Below are 12,075 nucleotides of genomic sequence, written 5' to 3'. Positions count from 1 at the left end.
CACAGTGATGAGGATGGACTGGCTCTGTTGTGACACTGCAGGAATGGCTGGATCTTTGTCCTGAGGGCTTAGTTTGGGGGGCTACTGGCCTCATGAGGGCCCCCCTCTCAGCAGCCTGGACAGATGCTCCCGCTCCTGATAGCTCTGTGGCCACCACTGTTCCCGGAAGGGCTCTGCCTCCATCTTCTATCAGACATTCCTGCCCAGTCCCCGACTGCCAGCGAGGGAGCCTGGGCCTCAAAGCCGTTTGCCGTGGAGGGACACAGGCTCCTTGGAGAAGCAGGCTGATCTTATTTTTCTCCGTAACCCACGGCCTAGCAAAGCGCCAGCCTATGGGTGGGCCATTCAGGGGCTCGGATACTTCTTAAATTAACTCAAAGCAGTAGAATAGCAGAGCTGGAGGAAGTGACCACTGAGCTCACAGAGTTCACTGCCCACACCCCCATTCTACAGATGAAGAAACAGAGGCCAAGCAGCCAAGGTCATGCTGCTCTTTAATGCTGGCCTCTGTTGGGCATACCAAGTGATGAGCTGCACTGAAGGGCCTGAGAGGGGGCTCTGGGGTCAGACAGCTTGGGTTCAAGTCCCACCCCTGCCATTTACTAGCTGTGTGATTAATGACTGTCCTTCCTGCAAAGTGCCACCTCATTTGTTTGTCATGAACACAGAGTTCCTTGAACAGCAGGACAGAATTCTTTAAAGGTTTGCTGTTGCTTTTGTTACTATTATCACCAAGTGAACCCTGAAATGAAGAACAAAGACAGCAAGATTTTTTATTTTAAAAGATTTTAAAATACGATGATGACTGTTTGATTTAATCTATTCAAGTTTGCATTTGACCATTATTAACAACTGCACAATGGATGACTTTTGAGGAAATGTTACTTCATGTCTTTAATTCTCACTAACTACACAGGCTATTCAACAGGAAGCAATTTTTTTTCCAGGAAGAGGGACAAAAAGTTAACAATATCTCTGTACCTCTCGGTTCCCAGTGAGTTGGTTGTGATCTGTCAACCCAACTTTGGGGAAATGCCCTCTCCTCCTGGGCTCGCTGCACTGCCACGTGGCCTCCAGGGGGCGATTTACCCCCACACGAATCCAGTATCTTGGTTCATATCTTTGCTTCAGATCCCTCAAGGACTGCCCATGCACCAGGGCCCCATCTGCCCCGCCAGTCTCACCTGCTGGCCTCCAGGAAACTATCCTGGGTCTCAACCATCCTCTGTTCCTATGCCCGCCCCACTACTCTTCATTTTGTCCTTCAAGTGTGGGCTCCTGTGGCTTGCCACCAAGCAGGGGTCTCCCAGTCCTCCACCTTGGGGAACTGCATCGTCCTGCACAGTGCCTAGCGAAACTGTGTGGAGGCCGGGAGAATACAGAACAACAGGTGCTCAGAGGGGCTGCCTTTCCCACTGCAGGGGCCCTGGAGAGCTTTCTCCCAGCTGGTTATTCACAGGCGCTGAAGCTGTGGAATCTCGATCTTACCAATTTAAAGGGCATCATCACTAATTACAAAAGAAATCATTTTTTCAGTAGCAAAAGGAGAAAAGACTTTGTGCCCCATGCCCCCATCTTTCTTCCTCCGCCTTCAGAGGTGATTCTCACTCTCTGGGCAAGGGTAGAAAGCAACAAACAGAATATTATTTTTCAATGATTCTTCTTTCCCACTCTGAAGATTGCATCCCAAGACTGATGAAGGCTAGGATGGTTTGGCTTCCCTGTACTGAGTATTCAGAGGCTCAGGGTGGAGGGGGTTAGGGAGATAATTCAGCATTATGGAACCAAACAGAGACATTAAAAGGTTCTACTCTAAACAGAAAGGAAGCAGGATGCTATAGAAATGGGAAAACCATCATTGGAAATGAAATAACGAGTTACAAGACAATAAACATGAAGATGTAAAAAAGAAAAAGTATATCAAAATACAAAAAGGTGGGAAAGGGAGATGGTAGCAAGAAAAGATAGATTTTTTTCTCTTTCTTTTTCCTTTTTCTCATTATTCTTAGGATGTGTTGGAGCCTACGTGATTATCAGTCTAAAGGAAATAGATATGATAATGGGTTGATATACTTGAAAAATAGGGTAACCACAAATCGAAAGCATATAATAGAGTTGAAAAAAAAAAAACCAAAAAAGAAACAAACTCTAAATGGCTTAAAGACTTAAACATTAGACAAGACGCTAAAAAACTCTCAGAAGAAAACATAGGCAAAACATTATTTGACATATATCTCAGCAGTGTTTTCCTAGGGCAATCCACCCAAGCAACAGAAAATAAAAGCCAAAATAAACAAATGGGACCTAGTTACACCTATCAGCTATTTCAAAGCAATAGAAACCATAAGCAAAATGAAAAGACAACCTATGGAATGTGAGAAAATATTTGCAAAAGATGAGACTGAACATGGCTTAACTTGTAGACTATAAAAATAGTTCATACAACTTAATAAGAAAAAAAAATAAACAACCCAATCCAAAAATGGGCAGAACAACTAAACAAGCAATTCTCCAATGAAGATATACAAATGGCCAATAGGCATATGAAAAAAAGGCACAATATCGCTAATTATCTTAGAAATGCAAATCAAAACTACAATAAGTTATCATCTCACACTACTCAGAATGGCCACCATTCAAACATCCACTCACCATAGATGCTGGAGAGGCTTGGAGAAAAGGGAACCCTCCTACATTATTGCTGGGAATGTAGTTTGGTGAAGCCAATGTGGAAAACAATATGGAGATACCACAAAAGACTAAAAAAAGACATCATTTGATCCAGCAATCCCACTCCTGGGCATATATCCAGAGGGAACCTTAATTTCAAAATATACCTGCACCCCAATGTTCACAGCAGCATTGTTTTCAATGACCAAGACATAGAAGCAACCTAAACGCCCACTGACAAATGACTGGATAAAGATGTAGTATTTAGATATAAAAGAATATTACACAGTTGTAACAAAGAAGGAAATAATGCCATTTACAGCAACATGGATGGACTTGGAGATTATCACACTAAAGTGAAATAACTCAGACAGAGAAAGACAAGTAACATATGATACCACTTATATGTGGAATTTTTAAAAAAGATACAAATAAACATTTACAAAACAAAAACAGACTCACAGACTTAGGAAACAAACTTAGGAGTTTGGGATTAACAATTACAAACTACTATATGTAAAACAGACAAACAGCAAGGATTCACTGTAGAACACAGGGGAAAATGTTCAGTATCTTGCAACCTATAATGGAAAAGAACCTGAAAAAGAATAGACTATGTATATGTACAACTGAATCACTATGCTGTATACCTGAAACTAACAAAACAGCTGTATATCTGAAACTAACTAAACATTGTAAATCAACCACATTTCAATTAAAAAAAAAGATAAGCTCTAAATAGCTGTATTCAAAGAAAATCTTCAAATCTTACCTCCTACAAAAAGTAAAATGGGAAGCTTGAGCAGGACCAAATTATACTGAATGAGAGGTTACATACCTTCTCCAGCACGTGGCCCATGGTACACATACATCGTGTTTTCCTTCAGGTAAGAATGGCCCTTACTGCCCAGGGAGCGAGTCCTGCTGGGACAAGGCCTCTGTGGCAGTGGCCTCCTTGTCACCGCTCCATCTCACCAGAAGGCCAGGGTTTTCAGAGGGAAGGGAACACAGAGCTCATACACTTCAGATATATTTCCTGAGAAAAACTGTGGAAAGACCAAATTCACCTGCAGTGCAGGAAACATGAGCACGGCCCCTAAGCAGACTGACAAACCCGAAGCAAGACGGCCCGATGTTCACATCGGAACCAGAACAAAAACCGTCTGGCCCCAGTTAAACGATCACCATCTCACCTGCAATGAACTGTTCGTACTCATTGTCAGGGATGTTTCTGTTGAGACTTGAGAGATCAAAAAAGTCAGACCAGGGAATCTGGACCTGGTGGATGTCCAGGCTCTGCTAATGGTAGAGGCGGCCCCAAGGGGGTATCACCAGCACCGACTCTTCCATTTTCAGCAGGGTCTTCAGGAGGAAGGCGATGTGGATACAGACGCCCCTACGGAGGCTGAAGCCCTCCGGAGGGTTGACATAACACAGAAGGTACCTGGCAGGGAGCAAAGGAGAGCGGGTCTTCAGAGCCAGGTCTCTGCACAGGAATCCCGGCTTAGATAGAACAGATACAATGGGAATCTCTGCACAGCACATGGCCTAGACTCAAGACACGTTCAGCAGCTTCTGGTTTGTATAGTGGAGGCACTGCCCACCGATCTCTGTGTGGCCAATTATTTCGAGTCCGGGAGCACATGCAGAAGACATCTTGGCATCTGTCTATCAACGCTAAGCACCTGACTAGTACCTGAGCACCCGTTCTCCAGGGAATCTCAAACTTCTTGGCCTAAAGACCCCTGTACACTCTTAAATACTGAGGACTTCAAAAGGCTGCTGTTTATGTGGGTTAAATCTATCAATAGTTCCTGTGTTAGAAGTTAAATAAGAACTTTAAAAAATGCTTATGAGTTCACTTAAAAATAATAACAACCTACTACATGATACCATTAATACTCTTAAGCAAAAAATAAGTATATTTTTCTAAACAAAAATCATTAATGAGAGGAATAGCAGTGATTTTAATTTCTGAGAATCTCTTTTGGACTGGTGAGAGCTTAATTCTATCTGCCTCTACATTACCTGTTTTGTGATATCACAGACTAGGTTTTCCCTGGAAAACCCCACAGGAAACTCGGGAGTGCAAGAGTGTGCAAAAGGCAGGTGACTTCCCGGCGTTCCTACGAAAATAGTCTTGCATCTCAGGGGCCTCGGACTCACTTTGATAACTGCTGCCCTACCCTAGGCGAGACTCTCCTACACAAGAGCCAGGCAAGTGTCCTGGCTTCTTTAATGAGTTACCGCAGCAACACCCCTCCCTTCTCTGTGTTAATGTTTCCCACAACCTCCATTACTGCAGATGAGGATGTAATCCTCAACTGAGGCCTCTAATCCCAGAAGACTACCAACCTTGAAAGGGAGGGCCCATCTACCATCTCTACACCCCGCACAGTCTATTTTGAGTCAAGCCCTAGATAACTGCTAATTGACACTGACCCTTGTCTTATTCCTGAGTTTTAGCGAAGGAGCCAACATCTGGATGGAACTGAAATTTCCCTGCTGATATACAAGGCTGATAAACCACCCTATTCCAACATCTGATTCTGGGGCTCTTCAAAACGCGGGTAAGGCCCCGCTTCATAAAAGACGGGTCCTCCACCTGCCCTTCCCAGGGGTTCTGGGAGGCCGCGGCCACGCAGGGCTACCCGGAGTCGCGGTCCAAGCCCCAGAGCCCGAGGGGGAGGAAAGCCGGAGGCTGTGCCCCAGCCCTGTCCCCCCCGCCCCAACCCGCTCCCCGGCACCACAGCCCTCCCCGGCCGCCACACCAACCCGGATCCCACCCCGGTCCATGTCCACTGGCCCCGCCAACGGCGCTGCCGTACGTTTACCGTCTGTGAGACGCCGCCCCAGAAAGGATGTCGGCCGCCGACTGACGCGGCCAGAACTAGTGGCCCGGCCAAGCAAGCCGCCATCCCCAGCAGCAAACACCGCCATGGCCCCGGGCAGCTGCACACTTCCGGAGCCCGCTGCCTGCCCCAGAAGCGCACGCCAGCCCGCGAGGAGCGCGGCGTCTTTATCCATGGCAACGCCGCGGGGCCCTCCCCTAGCGCTTGCGTCTGCGTCCTCCCGACGCTAGACGTGCAAGGGCAGAACTGTCGGAGCCAATGGGAGCAAGGGCGCGGCCAGGACGGGGGTGGGGGGAGGCTTATGGGGCAGCTGGGCGGGGCCGGGGCGGGCGGGGCTGCGCGGAGGTCCTCAGCTGCAGGTGGCACCGGCCGGAGGCTGGGGCAATGCTGCCAACAGTGGGCGCGGCGGCGGGGCAGCGGGGCGGGGGCACCCTCACCTGTCTGTGTGCGGGGCTCAGCCTGGGCTCCGCGGCCTCCGCTTGCACCGGAAGTGGACCCAGGCTACCGGTGGGCAAGATAGAGGACTGAGCCCAGGCAGGCACGGCTGGCCAGGTAGGGCACCTGAAGTGCAGATCCGCCAGGCCGGCTGCCGGCCTTGAATACGCGCTGCTAGGCAGTTTCCAAGAAGACGGGATCTGTCCCAAGAGGGGAGGTAGGGCAGGGTGCCAGATGCCTGGTTGGGTGCGGTCTTACAGGAGAGCCACGTTGAGAGGGTGCAGAGCAGCCCCTGTGTTGGCGGGGCTAGGAATTTGGGGTATAGGGTGGGGATGATGTGTGCCATTCCCTGTGGTCTCCCAAAGAACTCGCACCCCCAAGCAAAGGACCCTGCTCCCTCCACCCTTCACTGCATCCCCTGCCTTCCCCAGCACCACCGCCCCTGCCCCCGGAGTGTCCCATGACCTCTCCCCACACCAGGCACCGTCCCTGTTACAGGTACTTATCTCCTGGTGGTTCCAGCCCAAGGGTGGGGGCTGTATCTGACCAGTTAGGATGCCTGGAGCCTTTGTATGAAGCCTCAGACTATAATGCAGGCGTGCACAGAGGCCCCTCAAACAGGATTCCCTGCATTCCCTCCCCACCACGCACCCACAGCGCAGCTGCCACACCAGGCCAAGCCTGCTGGAGGACCGCTGTTCCCTCTCCACCTGTCCCTGATCAAGAGTGCACCGCCCACACTGCTGGGTATTTAGTGGGCCTTAGAAGAGCAGCTGGTATTTTCATGGACAAATATTTGCTCTTTTGGGAAGAGTTGAGTGCAAAGGGATGTAGGGTATGCCTTTTCTGTTGTCCTGGAACTGGTGACTAGGATGCAAACTTAAGTCAAAGCAGTTTTTAGAGAGAGCCGCAATATATCTTACCCAAAGATCACTGTTCCCCTACAAAGGCAACACCACCTGGCGGGTGGGGTCCTGGTCCCTCTTTCTGGAGGTTGGGCTTTGCACCCTCCAGCTGGGACAGAGCCCGAAACAGCTCTGAACACGCTCCAACAGGCTTTCCCAGCACAAACTGCCTTTATTTTGAATCTGGCTGAAGGAAGCAGCTGAGAAATCTGGGTAAATCTTCCTGGGTGTAACCATGCCTTTTGTGCTGAATGAAAGAGCGGCTCTCCACATGCTAACAGCTTAGAAGTGAATGTGTGTCGAAGCCTTCATGCATGTATCATGTTGGGAACAGCGTTTCATGGTGAGGGGAACTCTATAACTTACATGTGTATGGGGAAGCCCTCACTCCAACAGGGTTTTCCTGCACAAACTGCCTTTATTTCGAAATTGGCTCTTGCTGAGAAATCTTGGTAAGTGTTCTTAAGTGTAGCCATGCCCATTATGCAGGATGAAAGAGCGGCTCTACACTTTTTCACATCTCAGAAATGAATGTGTGTTGAAGCCGTCATTCATGTAGCGTGTTGGGAACACAGAATTTAGTGGTGAGAACTATGTAAATTACATGTCTATGATGAAGCACTCTCTCGAGCCGGGTATTCCAGTGCATACTGCCTTTATTTCGAAACTGGCTTCTCAGAAGCCTGTGGTCTCCACTGCAGGTCTGTCTCCAAACCCAGGGCCAGCATGGTAACTCTGCTCCCCCTGTCTATTCTGGAAGTTCTAGGTGTCCTCCATGGCCCTTCCACCATTATGTTTTTGGAAAACCCCGCAGATGGAATGGGCCTGAGAACAGGAGAGCTGGATGCCAGAAGCCACTGCCCAGTGTGAGGCTCCTGGGAGGGGCATCTCCTCTCCGTGGGCTCTGATCTAACCTCCCCTCTCCCCCACCCCCACCCCTCTCCTCCTGCATTTCCTGATTGATCCCTGGATAATGGTCCATACCAGGAATGACCTGGGAGAGGTTTTATGAGTCTTTAAGTGGAAAAAAAAAAGAAATCTTTAGACAAGTTACTGAAAGTAACTTCCAGCTTTACAGGGAAAGACCTCATTCCAATGTTTAAGGCTAGTTGACAGGGTGTCAAATTGCTTAACCACTCACATCTGAGCAAGTGCTACCTCTCTCTCCAGCTCCCCGCAGCATCCACCTGTGGCAACTTGGCCAAAAGAAGGCAAGAAAGCTCTTTCCCCTCGCCAGCACCAGCGTGGCTTTGGAGTCAGTGGAGGCTGAGAGAAAGAGCCCCGCCCTGAGGTTTGAGGGGCCTCCAGCCACAGCCAGAGGAGCGGGGGTTTTCAGAGTGGCCCAGCAGGGAAACCAGGCAAGGCCACCTGGCCCAAGTCTTCCCTGCCCAGAGAGCCCCATGAACTGCTTTGGGCCACACTCCCCGTTTGGGCCCCCTGCAAAAAGTTACCACGGGAGCCACACCTGAGAAGGCAGAAGGACAGCCCTTTAGCCTGGGGTCCCAGCAGGTGTGTCCTGTGAGACCTGTGGCCACATAAGTTACTTGTCTCTCCAGGTCACTGAAGGGACTGTGCTGGGCATCTTGGTGGTCAGGGACATGGGAACACCTCTAAACTCTGAAGAAGGACAGAGAGACTCTTCCTGGAAGCAAGGATTCCAGGGAGACACCTTGCCCAGAACTGGGGGACTGTGTCCTGAGCAGACCCCTGGGAGGCAATGTGGGGCTGTGGGGTCCTCTTCTGAGAAGGGAGCAGGTGAGTTTTCCGGGGGTGGGGTCCTGCTTTGTCCAGACATGTCCTTGTGTAAGACTCATTTACAAACACCTCCAAGTCCACCTAGGGGTGGCCCCAGAGGTGGGGGTAGAGGAGGAGAGTGAAGGGTGCAGACTTAGGGCCCCCTGAGCCACCCAGGGAGCCAAGGGTCAGTGGGAACATCTTGGGAGTCTAGTGCAGGGGTGGAGGACGAGCACTAAGAACATGCCAAGTCATGCAATAAAGTGACCCGTGACCACGAGACACAGGTGGCCGTACACCAAAAGAGGCAGATAGAAATTTAGACCCAGGATCTGAGAACCTTGAGAGGGGCTGGAGGGTCCCAGGAACCCTCAGGAACAGCTCTTCTAGGGGCACAGACATCCCAATACACACATTTCTCATGGAAGCTTTTTGGGGTGCAGAGTGAGTTACCAGGATCCTGAACTTAGTATGGAATCCCACCCCCTTGTTCATCACGGTACCTGGCAATAAATTGCTGTCATTTGTCCCTGGACATGCACAGGGGAGCTGACTGCTGTGGGGGTCACTGCAGGACTAGAATCTTCTGGTGTCTGCTCTGTGACCACAGAAACCCAGGGGGATTTCTCAACGGGAGAACCTGGAGACCATGCCTGCAAGGACCACCCTCATGGGATGGCCAAGGAGCTCGTGGTACCCAGGTCACCAAGTGACGAAGTTGTGAGGTTGCCTGGGGTATCCTGGGGGCATGTAGATTTCTGAGGTCAGCACGTGGGCCCAGCACTGCTGGATGGTCTGCACAAAGAGGGGCCTGCCCTCCTGATGATGGCTCTTAACACCTGCAGGGAAACTGCTCCCAGGGCTCCTGGAGGTCCATATTGAGAGTGTCCTGCCAGCCTTGTGGGGTCACCTTCCCCTGATGCAGAAGCAGACCTCTCTCCCTTGAGGCCCAGGGGACACCTGGCTCAGGTGCCACCTGTGTGCCCTGGACACGCAGAGCCCCAGAGCTCTGGCACAGCCTGGGGTGTGGTGGTGTCCGGGCAAGAAAGGCCCTGGGAAGGGGGTCATTCAAGGGCAGAGGCCACTCTGCAGGGATGCTGGACCTGGCAGCAATGCACTGCTTCAGTACTCCCTTGGGTTGGGTCTCCAACCTGTGTGATGGAAGGACCACTCCTTCCTGCGGTGCAGTCGGGGGAACTAGATCCATCGTCAAGGTCAGCCCTGAAAATGGAGGCTGCGCTACCTCCATTCCTGGAAAGAAAATCAGTCCCCTCCAGTCCAGGTGATTCAGAAAGTCATTCAGCAATGTTCGGGGCCCCCACTTTAGGCTTTGAATTAGAGCTGAGCGGCTTAGGAGGCCAGATCCCTGACCGTGGCTCCAGGAGCAGGTTTTCTGCTGGGGGACAGGATCCTCACAAACACCTGTGTCTTTGTGGGACACTCCCCTCTGACAAGCTGGGAGGCAGGGTGCAGTTGTGGGAAATCGTGTTTACATGAGCAGAGGGCCACCATGTGGTGGGGGCACAGGAGACTGTGAGAATGAGTCCCACAGCCTTTCTGGAATCAAAAAACTGGCAAATGTGAAAAAGTGCATAATTTGTTTTATTGAACAGGCTGCTTATGTACGTTTGGAGGACCAGGTTCAAGGACTCAGCATCCCTCCAGGACAATAGCCTCAAGAGAAGAACAGACAGAGCAGGAGGAGATCTGGGGTTTCTCCCAGGAATGAAGTGGAACAGGGATTTCTGCAGATTTGCAAGGAGTCCCCGACCACTGAGCATGGGGTTACAGCCCCACGAGACCCCTGTCATGTTTGGCTTGGGCTCTGGTTCTGGCCTGCTCATGTATTCTTCCAGCAGAGTTCCAGAAACTCAGAGGGTGGACTTAGAGGGGCTGCGTTTGGAACCTAGTGAGGAGTTGGAGGGTCCTTTATATTGAGTCCCTTCATCCTAATCACCGTAGCTGAAGCCCAACACCCCCCAGGCCCCCATGGTTGCCGTGGAGGGAGAACAAGCCTGGCAGGCGACCTAGGGGTCCCACTACTGTGTCCTTCCCTTGTCTTCGTTCCCTTTCACCCCGGAAGGTGTGATTGTCTCGTGTCATGGTGGCCTCCACAATGTCCCTCCCAGTAATCTCTCTTCTCCATCAGGTGGGGTTCCCAACCCCGCTCAGCCTTCTCTGCATGGATGCTGAAGGACCAGGCCCACCTGAAGTTCTGAGCTCGAGCAGTAAGGTGGAAACAAAGAAACCAATGGAAAAAAGAAGCAAGTGATTGTGGCAAAGCTCCCCACCACAGAGAAGCTGCCCTGAGTGGAAGGGAGAGTGTGGGCATGCCCGTTTGTTTCCTATCTCCCAGTGCTCTTAGCTTTCTTATTGCCTACCTGCATGGTTACAACAAAATGATCTGCAAAACTGAAAATATTTACTCTCTCGCTGGCCAGCCTCTGGTCCGGTACCAGGCAAGAGATTGGAGTTCCTTTCCAGTTTGGAAACATCTTGGCAGGCCCAGGTTTGCAAAGGTCTTTAAGAGTAGTTACGGAGTTTTGCTTTTAAACTTTTTTACGGCTCTATATACTTGTGAGATGTGGTTGTGATGTATAATTCTGAGTCGGGATTTTCTCAAACTGTTTCTCACTTCTTATACCAGACATTCCTAAATTCCAAGTGGAACTGCATATTAAGGAAGCCATGGAATTTAGCAAAAGGATACAGATCTCATTTCCTTTTAAGCATCGATGTACCTCCATCATGGCAGTATTTGTTATGTGTTATTGATAGGGGAACTAAGTAGTAAACAGATTAATAGAAAATAGGGGATTTTAGGTACACAGGTTCATCTTTTCAACATTGTTTGTAATATTTGCAGTTTAAGATGACCATTCCTGAGAAACAGGCAGCCTCTTAGAATGAAATAGCATTTCCTCTGAACCATAATTAATTTTTATTTTGTAGACAGCAGGAAGGGTAATAACACGTCACACATTTGGGGACGTCAAAGAGAAAATGTAACTTTCTGGGAGCGCACTCCCCCGCCTCCCCCTGCCCTTTTTACTGTCCCATTCTCCCTGGAAGGCTCTTTCTTATCTTCTGCTCATGGCTCCAGTAACTCTTTCTTCCTCCTTGTTCCTCAGCTGGTAAGGTTAGTTTTCTACTTTGAACAAGCAAACAAGCCAACAGAAGAGAAATTTCACAAGCAACTCCCAGCACATCCGCTCGCCTTCTGATGTCTGTGACCTCACTCTCGGTGCCCCACCGCTTATTAAAAGTGGCATCGAAAGCCAGTTCCTCCAAAAGTCCCCGAGGCCCCATCCCTCCCATCTTCTCTGGGTTGTCACTCCCAAAACCATCCTCTCTTTCACTGCCTCATCTATTTTGTTCTCCTGCTAGTTGGCACCATCAGTATATAAACGTCCATCCTCTTAAACCAACAGCACTCCTTGACCCTAATTCACCCCCACCAATTGCCACCCTGTGTCTTT

General features: G+C 50.0%; 1 long non-coding RNA gene across 2 annotated transcripts; it reads left to right on the top strand.

The window, feature by feature from the left end:
- The first annotated feature begins 5,866 nt into the window (after positions 1–5,866).
- LOC140694003 (uncharacterized) lies at positions 5,867–10,970 on the top strand. 2 transcript variants are annotated; one of them, XR_012069728.1, is made up of 4 exons: positions 5,867–6,074; positions 8,033–8,153; positions 8,419–8,617; positions 10,210–10,336. It is a non-coding gene; the product is annotated as an uncharacterized lncRNA (long non-coding RNA). The 2 variants fall into 2 exon arrangements; XR_012069727.1 differs by lacking the exons at positions 5,867–6,074; positions 10,210–10,336 and adding exons at positions 7,475–7,728; positions 10,746–10,970.
- The last annotated feature ends 1,105 nt before the right edge of the window (positions 10,971–12,075 follow it).

This window comes from Vicugna pacos, unplaced genomic scaffold, assembly GCF_048564905.1.
Source record: "Vicugna pacos unplaced genomic scaffold, VicPac4 scaffold_20, whole genome shotgun sequence".
In the NCBI taxonomy this organism is placed as follows: Eukaryota; Metazoa; Chordata; class Mammalia; order Artiodactyla; family Camelidae; genus Vicugna; species Vicugna pacos.
This window is presented reverse-complemented; position numbering and strand designations above follow the sequence as displayed.